Source organism: Eutrigla gurnardus (assembly GCF_963514095.1).
Source record: "Eutrigla gurnardus genome assembly, chromosome: 1".
NCBI lineage: Eukaryota > Metazoa > Chordata > Actinopteri > Perciformes > Triglidae > Eutrigla > Eutrigla gurnardus.
In genome coordinates this window covers 15,415,599-15,427,808 of record NC_139915.1, presented here as the reverse complement: position 1 = coordinate 15,427,808, position 12,210 = coordinate 15,415,599, and positions in this window count along the sequence as shown.

Sequence of the window (12,210 nt, the reverse complement as noted above, 5' to 3'; positions counted from 1 at the left end):
CCATAATGTTCACTGCGCATCCTTTGCATTACCTGCTTCTGGCAAGCAGTTAATTCACAAACCCACAAATGTCAACATACCTTCAATCATCTGTATTAAGTGCAATGTCCTAAACCATGCAAACAAAAATCATACATTTGCAAAGTACGTTGGTGACCAAAAAAAAACTGTGCTTACAGCTGTACAGATACAGTGAAATTATTAGCATTTTCAGAGAGTTGGTGGCACTGAAACACATTTATAAGGGGTGTCATGCCAAGATTTCTTTTTACAGTCTGAATGTGATATAATGAGAATTAAAATCCCACATACAGTTTCTCTATGTCACGTTTCAATTCCTTGCCTAAAGTTATGACGTATCATTACCCAAAAACAGTGACATTGGGGAAACTGTTAATGACATGGGTTCGTGTTTACAGTACTTGCATTTGGGAGAGTAATGAAGTTGGAGTTCCACAAATACCAGAGATAGAAATATGGATGTAGTGTCACCGCGGTAGGAGAGTCAAGAGGTTCAGTAAATAGAAAGTGGTGTAACCCTGGACATGTACCGTGAAAGAAACGTTACTGCTACTAACTACATCACTACCACTTGTGTCTAATCACTTTGAATTGCAGTTGAGTTAGTTAGTTTACATTTTTCCTTTTTTTCTTTGACATACATTTTTTTATTTATTTATCTGTACATATTACTGTTCTTGTGCTGCTGCAACACCTGAACTTCCTCTCTTGGGAACAGTATAGTTTTGTCATATACAGTAGGGATGCACCAATCCAATCTACTGGATCTGTATCGGGTCAACAATATAGCAACAACCGATACAGATGTGACCATTCCACATTAAATAGTTTCCATTCCAATGTCATATAATCAATATTGTTAATAAACATCTACTGACGACAATTTTATTGATACGTCACTAGTTAAAAATAATGAATGTATCATAAAACTGTTGACACATATAATCAGTTCTTCTTCACTGGCATATTTAAAAACAAAATGAAAATAGAAAAACTGGACCACTAGAAAATGTAATTGATAAAGAATATACAGTGGGAGTATTTAAAGATGGCAAAAAATTACCAAATGCAATTGATGATCTACTATTGAAGAAGCTAGAGAGATACGATGCTACCTTGAAAACAGATCAATATGTTCAAGGAAATCATTTTTATTCATAGTCCAAATCTAGACTATATAAATTATATTTGTAAGGTGTCAAAATGAATTTCAGATGTGTGAGCAGGTATTGGTAAGTAGCAAAGTGTTTGCATCCTCTTCCAATATTTTATCAAAGCACATACAAAAAGATCAATGTCACATGTTTCAGTTGACAAGCCACAAGACCTGCAATTAGATTAAAGCAAAACTAACTTCTTTTTTTAAACTTTTGAAAGAAGATAAAACAACAACACACTCTTCCTCTTACAAGAGAAAATGTCCAATGATAAGGCATAATTCTGTATGCAAGCTACTATATGGCCTTAGTTGGTTTGCTATGACAACTAGCTTATGGTGGTTAATGTTTGCAAAACTTGCGCATAACTGACAGGACTTATTCTGAATTGATACTACAAATTCATAGGTGGGAGGGAGGGATTGAGGGGAGCTGAATATGAGATGGTAGTGAGTCAGGAAGGTATTCATGGAGAAGCAAGAAGTAGCAGGGTTGGGGTGTTGTCCTGCTTCTGAAATTCTGCTAGAAAGCTTTGATTCGCTTAACAGTGGCTGACAAAATGAGTTCTGGGAAATGTAGGAGATCATCAACTGAAAATTAAGTAAACAAGGCAACTGAAGGTACAGTACAATGAACAAACAAGAAAAGTAAATTAATAAACATGAAATAACTGTTGTTAAGTCCAGAACAGAAGAGATGGCTGATGTGTCAATATATAACTGATCATAATAACTGAGTTGTTAACCCTAAATTGCACCAACCTGCAGCAGTGAAGACTGCCCAACTGTCCTGGCTTTGAAAGACTTCCACCCATCACCTATTATCTTTTTGTCCCCATGAAAACGTCCACCTAGTGGCAACCATCTCTCCATTCTGTTCCTTCCCTATCAGTGTGGTGAGCTGGAGACAAGAGAAAGCGAGGCGAGGATGATGACGACATGCTGGAGCTCAGTGCAAAGCTCCGGGTTATCAAACTCATTAATCTACATGCCACAGTCCCCGGATGAATAATTGTGCGTTGAATATATCTGCCAGTGTGATAGCTACAGCTCAGCTCTCCTCGTGCCACAACCGACACCGCATTGTGTCTTGGCCTTGTAATTATTACACGCTTTGTCTTTGCTCGGGGTGGAGGCGGGTGGAAGGTGGGTGGCTGGGGTGGAAAACAGAAACAGACTCCAATATTTTCTTCTGCAGCTTTTCATAAAGCATCATCTCAACACCCCTCAGTGTTTTCTTGGTATACACCCCAACCCCCCCCCCCCCCCCCCCCCCCCCAACCGTACTGTTGCATATAAGAAACATGACAGGAAACAAAACGGGCCCAACGTAAAGCTTGGTAAAACATGCATTTCACATTCTTTGCGTACATGTGTAAAGATGTTTGACATCATGAGGAGGTGGTCACATCCTACATTTACACAAAAAGTACACATGATGGATCTTTAAAGGATGATTCTGATATGTTGGAGGCATAATTTGATCATGTCTGAAAAAAAGGAAAACATGAGCTCCTGGGAAAGCATATGGCCTATCACAAAGGAAACAAGGTTTTGGGTGGACCCAAACTTGGGACACAGATAACGTAGAGTGTGACGAAGAAAACACAAACAAGAATGTAGGGGAGCTGAAGGGGAATGAGGCCTGGGGGAAACGAGGGAGGATAGTAGCTGCAGTGAGTGTGGGGAAGGCAGCAGGCCGAGAGGCAGGATGTTCGGGAGACTGGCAGGTGAGAGATGATCCTGGAGCACAACAAATACAGGGTTAGAACATAGAAAAACACGAGAACTAGTTTTGCACTGCACTTCAATGAATTAATATCCAATCAGAAGATTGGCGGATAGATCCCCGGGTCTTCCAGTCCACATTTCGAAGTTTACTTGGGCAAGATATTGAACCCCAAATTGTCCCCGGAGGCTGTGTCATCAGTGCAAGTATGTGTTGGATTAGATCCTGATAGGCAGGACCTTCAATGGCAGCCTCTGCCATTAGTATGAATGTGTGAATGCCAACACATACTGCAAAGTGCCACAACCGTAAAAAAATTTTGGAATCTGTTTTTTGGCAGGTCCTTAAGTGAAAGCTAAACAGTCTGACCTGGCTGGTAGTTGGGGCCGGTGATCCAGCATGAGGTTTCCTGTTTACAGGACTTGTTTGCGGCTCTGTCTGACCTTTGTCTGTGGGTGATAACCAGAAAACAAACCTGCTGGCATATGAATGACACAACAATTTGTTATTCATTTAGCATGTAATAACAATTCCATGGACAGGAGTCCAGTTTTTTTGTTCCAAAGAATTGTAAAGTTATTTCCTGTACTTATGTTGGTTACGTTTTACTTACTTTAGATATTTATTTAAAACCAACCATGATGTTTTTCCTGAATCTAACCGAGTAGTTTTGTTGCCGAAAACTATCTGCTGCCGTTTCACAGCAACAAGGTGGCATAACATGACAAGCCTAACATGCATTACTAAAATGTGCGGAATGTCCTTAAAATGGCATACAGTGCCTCCCAAAAACAACAACAAGGGGTCACAAGATGAATCTGATGAAGGTTAATCATGACATTGAGACTTTTTCCTGTCATATTCATAATCACAATTTCATGTGAAATGCTGAGTTGTATTCTTAAGGTTTTTAAAAATGATTCAAAGATAACCTAAGAAAGGCAACTTGCATGTCGTTTAATGCGGTACATTTGAAATTAAAGCTAGGATATCTGTCACAAGTAGACGTTGCTGCGTTTTAAGGGGACACAAGTCAATCAGTTTGGGAAACACTAACTAACTAAAAAAGGATAAGGATCCTCCTACATAGAGCAGAACATTAGTGGGACTTACATGGCTGGGTTACTTATTGAAAAGTATTCATTACACAAGGAGTACACCCTAAAGTAAGGACTCCTGTGGACAGCGTTGGGGGACTATTCATCAGTGAAACATCTGGATGAAAGACTAAATCAACAACACTCATGAGTTGTTTGGGACAAAGATGTCTGTCACCACAAGCCACAAGCACCTTTATTTAAAAAAGAAAAAAAATATCAGCTTCTTTGTGTATCATTGTTCACAGGACGATATGGGGGAGTTATCTGTGCCACTAGCTCCAAAATTTGCTAATTGTATTGAACATAAACAACAAGCATTGATTTTGTTATCAAGCTATGGTTTGATAGCATTTATTGATTGGGGAATTTTAACATATGTAATGTTATGTTATAGAGAACCAACCTAATATGCTCCTTTTCTGGTGTGTACTTGTATTTCAGATTACTCCAAGAACATCTTAACATGCTTTTCAAAAAACACTTTTTTACACATTTTTACCGTCCTTCCTCTTCTCCAGCAGCTCTTCTTACTTCTTCTTACTTACCATAACGATAATACAAGAGTTGTACTGCAGAAGAATAGTGATACAAATTAACTTTAGCCACTTGTTCTTCAACTCCTCTTCCTTTGGAAGTTCATTCAAAGTGCATTTCTGTTTGCAAAGCAAAAAACAGCTTCTTCTTGACATGGTGACCACCAACCAAACTTCAGATTATGCTCCAATTTGCTGTTAGTACCTTTTGATTTAGAGTGTGCCAAATTAGTGCCTGAAAGATCATTTGCAAATGTATTACTTGCTGAGTCATAACTTTAAGGAGGAAGAAAATAAGATTTAAATTGAGGCGTTTCAGGCAGTTCAGGAGCATTGTTTCTGTGGGCGAGAGTCGCTCCATTTGGGCATGAACTTTAGGCTTTGCAACTGTGGAGACATTTTACATGCACAAACAACTATACAACACACTAACGCAGTGGTTCTCAAACCACTTTTGGGTCGTGGATCCGTTTTCAATGGGTGGCGGGCCTTTGCTTGGGCAAAATGTTAAGAAAAAAATCCTGTGCTTTTATTTTAAAGGGGAATTTTTTTATGCAGTGGAGTGCTGTCTAATATTCTGATAATGCCCTGTAATGCTAATTGACAGCTGCCATAGAAGACCCGCAAAGTTTGCAGTGTTGGCTGGCTTCAGTGAGTGAGTATTCTCAACTAAAGCGTCTTTTTGAAAATACTGCTGGATTTGGGTCACGGCTTGTCATTAAAGGGTTATGGTGGGCCCTGAAGCCAGACCAGTTGAGAACCACTGCACTAAAGGAAAGGGATAAAGCAGAAAACCAGTCAGTCCTCTTTAAAAAAACAAAAAACAAACGTTTATAAAAGTTTTTCTGTCTTTTGTTGAGGTAGATGGATGTGGAAAAAAAAAATTCTTATATTTAAAAAAAATATCACTTTCGAGTTAATCAGTTCATCTGCCAATGATATGAGAGGAACACAACTCTCCCTCACTCAAACTCAAATTAGCAAATCAGAAGTAGAATGGGGCAGGTCTTGGAAAAATGTGCTTCAACCGAGTTCTGCATAAAGGCGGTGAATCCGAAATAGTGTGCTGACTCACGTATCTCAAACTGATCTATGTGACTTGCTACTGAAGTACAGGTATTTTTATTTAAAACAGTGACTTTATGTTTAATGGTATTTATATTAGAACAGTGACTTTATGTTTTAAATATGTACATATTACAAATATGTACATTTACTTTTCAAATTGATTTATACGCTTTTATCCTATACCAGTCGTCAAGGCTAAGAAGCACTTGCATTTAAAAGTGTTACATTTTTTTTTACATATTTATTTTATTATACAATACACTTGAATGTGTAAAAAGAAATTCTTAGCTCATCAGCAAAATAAAGACATCATTTTTGAATATATAAATAGCATTTTTGTTTCTCCTTGCACATAAAATGTGTACCGAAACAGAACCGAAACCGTAACCCAAGAACCGAGGTACGTATTAAACCATGGGCTAACTGTATTGTTGCATCCCTAGTATTTAATAAACTGAACAAGCTGGATTTTGGGAAAATAAGGATAACACTATAATTATTATTAATTATTTTAACTCTGGTCTTTTGAACCATTCTTAGTCTTGCCCCTCACCTGAGACCAATATGCCATGGGAAACCCGAGCAGGAGCACAAAGCTCCAGACAACACAGCCCTCAGGGTCATAGGGACACACAAACCTCTCCACCACGGTAAGGTGATAAATGTGTTTTTTTGTTTTGTTTTTCTTTTTTGTGTTTTTTTTGGTGCACCGTTCCTGGAAGTACTGCAATACTGGGTCGATGCATGTAGTGGACGGAGCAAGCCCCTATTCCGTCTCCCTAGTCCAATCAATTTAATATATGGTCCCCGGGTAGGGGACCTATCTTGAATTGTTTTTTAATGGGAAAACCTGAGCTCCAAGAGAAAACCCTTTTTTTATTTAAAGGAAAACCTGAGCACCACGAGAAAAACCCTTAAACCGAATGTGAATATTTTGGGGGATTTGTAGGGAAACCTGAGCACCAGGAAAAAACCCTTAAATCGAATGTGGATATTTTTGGGGATTTATAGGGAAAACCTGAGGACAAGCAGAAAAACCCTTAAATCAAATGTGGATATTTCTAGTGGGAAACCTGAGCACCAGGAGAAAAACCCACGTAGAATGCAGGGGGAGAAGGGAGCAGGAGTGGATGGGAGGAGTTGTGAGGTACATGGATGAAGGGTGATGTAGATGGAGGTGACAGAAATGGAGGGGATGGAGATGGAGGAGGTTGGTGATGGAAATGAAGGAGGTCTGGATAGAAGGATGGGCTCTCCCCCTTTTATCCACCCCTAGATGAGGAGGGAGGAGGGGTGTCGCCGCCGCACCTTTTTGTCCGGTGCGTCAGGCTAAACCAACCCCTACTCTTCTCCTCCCGTTCTTTCTCCTTCTTTTTCCTCTCCTCCTCATGCAGTTTGTCCATCATTTTCTGAAGCTCTGTCTGAGTGTCCTTCTTAGAGGAAAAGACTCCTCTTCGCCTCCAAAAACAACATCTATTCTTCAGGCTCAGACAGAGCTTCTCCAGGTCCGGTTTATGATCCTGGGCCTGTCGGACTTTGATCTTGAGTTCCTTTTCGTTTCTTTGCCAGCTCGTCTTCCACGGCGTTGCATCGTGTCTGACAGAAGCGGTTACTCTCCACGAGTTCAGAATGGATGGAATGATGTCATATATCATTTATTTTTTGTTATTTAGTCCACCCTCATCGATGTGTGAAAAAAAAAATATTTTTGATGATTCAAACTCTTTGTATCAAGATCGCTGTAATACGCCTTAATTAATAGGTAATTATCCCCTCATATGATGCTTACTAAATATAGTATATATTGGTAAGACGATAAGTGTTCAGAAAAATATATATTCACCTGTTCACACAGCCCACAACTAACGTCATGAACTAACGTCAGAGCATTTTTAACAGAGTGGCTGTGTCCTGTATTCTGTTGCATTTTAACATGGTTTGAGACTTGCATCTGGTTGGCAGGAGAAAGAAATTTGGGTACATGTTGTAAGGTGGTCGGCTCCTGTCAGATCATATATTTGAAAATATTAAAAAGCAAAAAGTACAGAAATGGATTCCATGACTAATTCAGAGGAATGCAATTTAATGTTCTGTTAAACACATTTCTGTGGATGTTATCAAATGAGTTAAGGGGAGACTTAATCTTGAAAAACATTATCCTGGAAACACGTCCTGCGCCCATCTTATGACCGATGGATCAAAGACATTTGTGAAGCTGGAGAAGCTGATGTTTTCACTGAGAGGTTCTCCAAAGAACTTTATGGCGAAAGAAAAAATATGGAGACCGTTTATATTTCGAAATGACATGATAGATGTTATGCCTTAGGAACCAAATGACTGACTGAACTATATTATAACTATCTCCCTTTCTTCTTTGTACTATAATTATTAGCTATTTCTTTTGAGGTTCCTTTGATATCTGTTATTATTGTCTCTTGTTTTTGTTTTTGTTTTTTTTGCTTGTCTTTCTGTTTGTTTGTGCTTGTAGCCCAAGACCGAAAGGCTGAGGGAGGGGTGAAGGAGGGTGGGAAAAATTTGTAAAATGTGAGCACTGTACCTCTGTTGTGATTGCATTACATGTAATTAATTTTGTTGGTGCTGTTACCATCTGGCTCAAAGATGGCAACAAAAAGGGAGGCCACACAGACAACAACTTTTCAAAAAGTAATTTATTAAACCAAAATTAACCGAATTAACTATTAGTAGGTGTGGAGTATGATAGTGTAGGATATCAGTTGTGTTAGCAGTGTGTGGATGAGTGGAAAGATGGTGTAGGCATGTTGAAAGGTGCATCAAACCAAACAAAGGAGAAACTGGTGGTGGTGCTGCAGCAGGCCTGAGTCAGAGAGTGAGAGAGAGAGCTCCCAGCTGGCAGGCCTCTTATGCCTTCTGGAGGCCACGCCTAAAGAAGGTGTGGTTAATCAATTAAGGCTCTCTACCTGCCAGTAAAGCAGTAGAGAAAGACTCAACAGGCAGAGAAGAGAGGCCGTAACAGTGCTCAATAATACATTATATATATATATATATATATATATATATATATATAATGTATTATGTATATAAACATAAAACATATAAAAAAAAGTTCTACCAGAGCTTCAAAAGGTTCTCATATATTCACAGCTTGTTTCTGCTGCCCCTTGTGGCTAAAAGTAAGTTATTGCTTCACAGAGACTCACGGTTGGTCTGCATGTTCACGCATGTCAGTGATAAGCACACATGCTAAATAACAGTTTGCACACAAATACACACACATCAGCATGTGTAAATATCGCAAAGCTGCTTGTTGGTTCTTTTGTCTTTTTGATCTGAGGTGTAATTTCCCAGATGAAATAAAATCAGGGAACATGACAGAACAAACAACAGGTTTGTTGGCAACGACAGGTGAACATGACAAACAGGTAAACACAATGTGAGTATTTCCAGCTCTTAATAATCTTTATCTTCAGAAAGTGCTTTGACACCCTCGCTGTGTGTGTGTGTGTGTGTGTGTGTGTGTGTGTGTGTGTGTGTGTGTGTGTGTGTGTGTGTGTGTGGACAATCACAAACTCTTTTGGCTGTCACATATAAGACTCTGGAAATGTTTGTGTGTAATCCAAAGCACAATCAGCATTGTGATAATTTTTTTTTTTTTTAGGCAGAGGTACAAACCCCTGAATGTTAATTTCGCATGGTATTTGTGTTGTTGATTGTTGGGTTGTTGATATTGATGTTGTTATAGCGCTGCAAAACCTCCTCTGCTTCCTTCAAACGTACAGACTTAGAAAGGCAGGTAATCTCTCCCTTGCTTTATGGGCGAGCTCAGAGCTCACTTCTTATGATTCGGTCAAATTATGTACCCTAACCAAAAGTCAAAACATTTTTTCTGAATCATCCAGCAGTTGGTTGTACCTACAATGTTTTGTGATCTTACAGGTGTCTACTTTTTGCCTGATTTTAACATTTTGCCCAATGTTAAAACCCAATATTTGCAAACCTTCCACTGTGTGTTTTTTGAGAGCAGTGACAGATGACACCATGTTGCGGTGTAGGTTTGGAAGCTTGTTCATTTCTGCTGTAGTTTATTGCATTACATATTCACTATTTCTATATCAAGCTAAATTCTCTTTTACTGGTCAGTTTTTAAATCTGCAGTAGAAAAAAGAACCAGCTGTATTTGTAAGAATCATTCATTGTGGGGTTTGGAGGCTCTATCAGAGTGCAGGATGTGTCATTGAGTGTGTGTGTTTACAGCAGCCTGAGGCCAGCTTGTCCTTGAGACAACCTCAGATTGCAGATCGGACTCAAAGACAGCATTGTGTGTGTTTAATTTGTTTTTTACCTGCTGGAAGGTCATCAAGCCTGGAACAAGTTGAGCGGAAGGTTTGGTGGGTGGGGGTTGTGGGATGACCATTTCCTCTGAATAAAAAAGCCTAAACAGATTCTCTTCCAATGTCACATTTATCATTTTCTAACAGCTAATATCTTCGGATAAAATGGTAATGGATGGTGACCCTACCCTGCTGTTCCAGCGGTGGACGGAGGGAAGGGTGGAGGGAGTGAGGGAAGACACGGGTCAACCTTCAGATGCCCCAGGTATTGTCCAGAGAGAGAGAGAGGTGATGTATTTTAAAAAGCTCTCTTGACCTGTAGTCACCCAGTCGAATGTTTACTTAAATGGACAAGCCAGAGTTTTAGAATGTGCTTTGTGTAGCAGATTTTGAAATGCGCTATTATATTTCAAAGGACACACATGTTCATCACACACAATATTACACACACACACACACACACACACACACACACATGCGTAGGTCCACACACAAACACACACTTATTGAAGCTGCATAGGGCATTGGTGTCAGCCTGAAGGTTTCTGGCAAGGTCCTCTGGGTAATTCCCATTCACCTTGTCCGGGGTCTTTACGAACAGAGATTTGTGTGTGTGTGTGTGTGTGTGTGTGTGTGTGTGTGTGTGTATTATGAATGTGTGTGTGTTTGTGTTCGGACACTTCTTTTGCTGTATCTGCGTGTGATCTGACTCATTTTTATGAGACAGAAGTACAGGAAACAATAGAAGTTGTGGAGGTCACAAACAAATCACAGTCTCTACCTTGTACAGCGTGTGTGAGAGTTTGTTTGTTTGTGGCCATGTGTGAGTGTGTGTGTGTGTTCACTCCAATATAGTAGCAAATTGAGGATAGCGTGCTGTTGTGACTACAGGTATTTCTAGAGACTGTCTATATGCAAATGATAAAAGGATGTGAACATAATGACCCGGCATTGAGAAAGACCACGGCTTTGGGGCTGTTTAGAATGAGGTGGGAGCAGTAAGAAAAAACTCACAAGGCTGCAGTGGAGAATGCTGGGAAGGGAATATCTGGTCATTTCAAATGTCCTTTTTATGGCTGTTTGTGTGAGGACACATACTGTATGTAAGGGCTAGACAAAGTAAAAGAAACACCTGCTGAAATATAAAAAACAAAACTGAATGCTGAATGTCCTCTAGGCATCTATTAGTTGCAGTTAATTTTATTAAGGCCTGTAAAAATGCAAAGCTATACTGGAAATCTGCCAGAGGTATGTCATCTCGATGTTTTCATTGAACCACCTGCTGAAAATCTGTGCATGCCAAACAGTGTTGGAAAATCAAACCTAGATGATAAAACAATATGCTGACTTGGGTTTTGTGAAAAAATCCTGTGAATTTGTTAATTTATCAAGATACAATGGTTATTGTGTGGCAGCCAAGCAAAATGCCCATGAAGGCACCAACAAAAAATACTTTTTGAAACAATCCCCTTCTTGGGCATTTCAATCAGGAGACACTAACTGAAAGAAAGGCACGTTTTTAATGGTGCTAGTCACTTAATAACCATGTTTGCTTGAGTGTTCTCAATCTGATTTAACAGACTCTCTTAGCTGCATTAACTTGTCATACAGTGTTAATTTCATCTTGGTCTCATCTTAATGTTGCAGTACGCACACACACACACACACACACACACACACACACACACCCATTTCAACCTGTCATGGTAGTGTAGTGGTAAGCACTGTTGCCTCACAGCAAGAAGGTTTGGGGTTTAAGGCAGCCTTTTGTGTGGAGTTTTGTGGAGTTCTCCCTGGCTTCCTCCCACAGTTTAAAGACATGCTGAATGATGACTCTTAATTGCCAGTAGGTGTGAATAGACTTGCCACCTGTCCAGTTGCACCCTACCTTTGCCCAATGTCAGCTGGGATCGGCTCAAGCCCCCCAGAGACCCTGAACAGGAGAAGCAGTAAATGTGAACTTTCATCTTAATCTGATAAGTGGGAGTGATTTGACATGAAATCAGATGCTAATAATTGGGGGGGAGGTTTAGACACCTTACCCCAATTTCTCCTGACGAGCTGGCTGTCGCCCTGTGTGGTTGACTCCGCCGTCGGTGTGTGAATGTGTGTATGAATGGGTGAATGTCAGTCATTACTGTAAAAAGCGCTTTGGACAAAAGCGCTATATAAATGAGGCCATTTACCATTTAATAATTGTCTGTGTGGTCTGTGATTTAAGCCTCGGCCAGTGACGTCACAACATCAGATGCGTCCTGTTGTGGGATCAAGTGAGCCGTGTTTTCGGCCAACA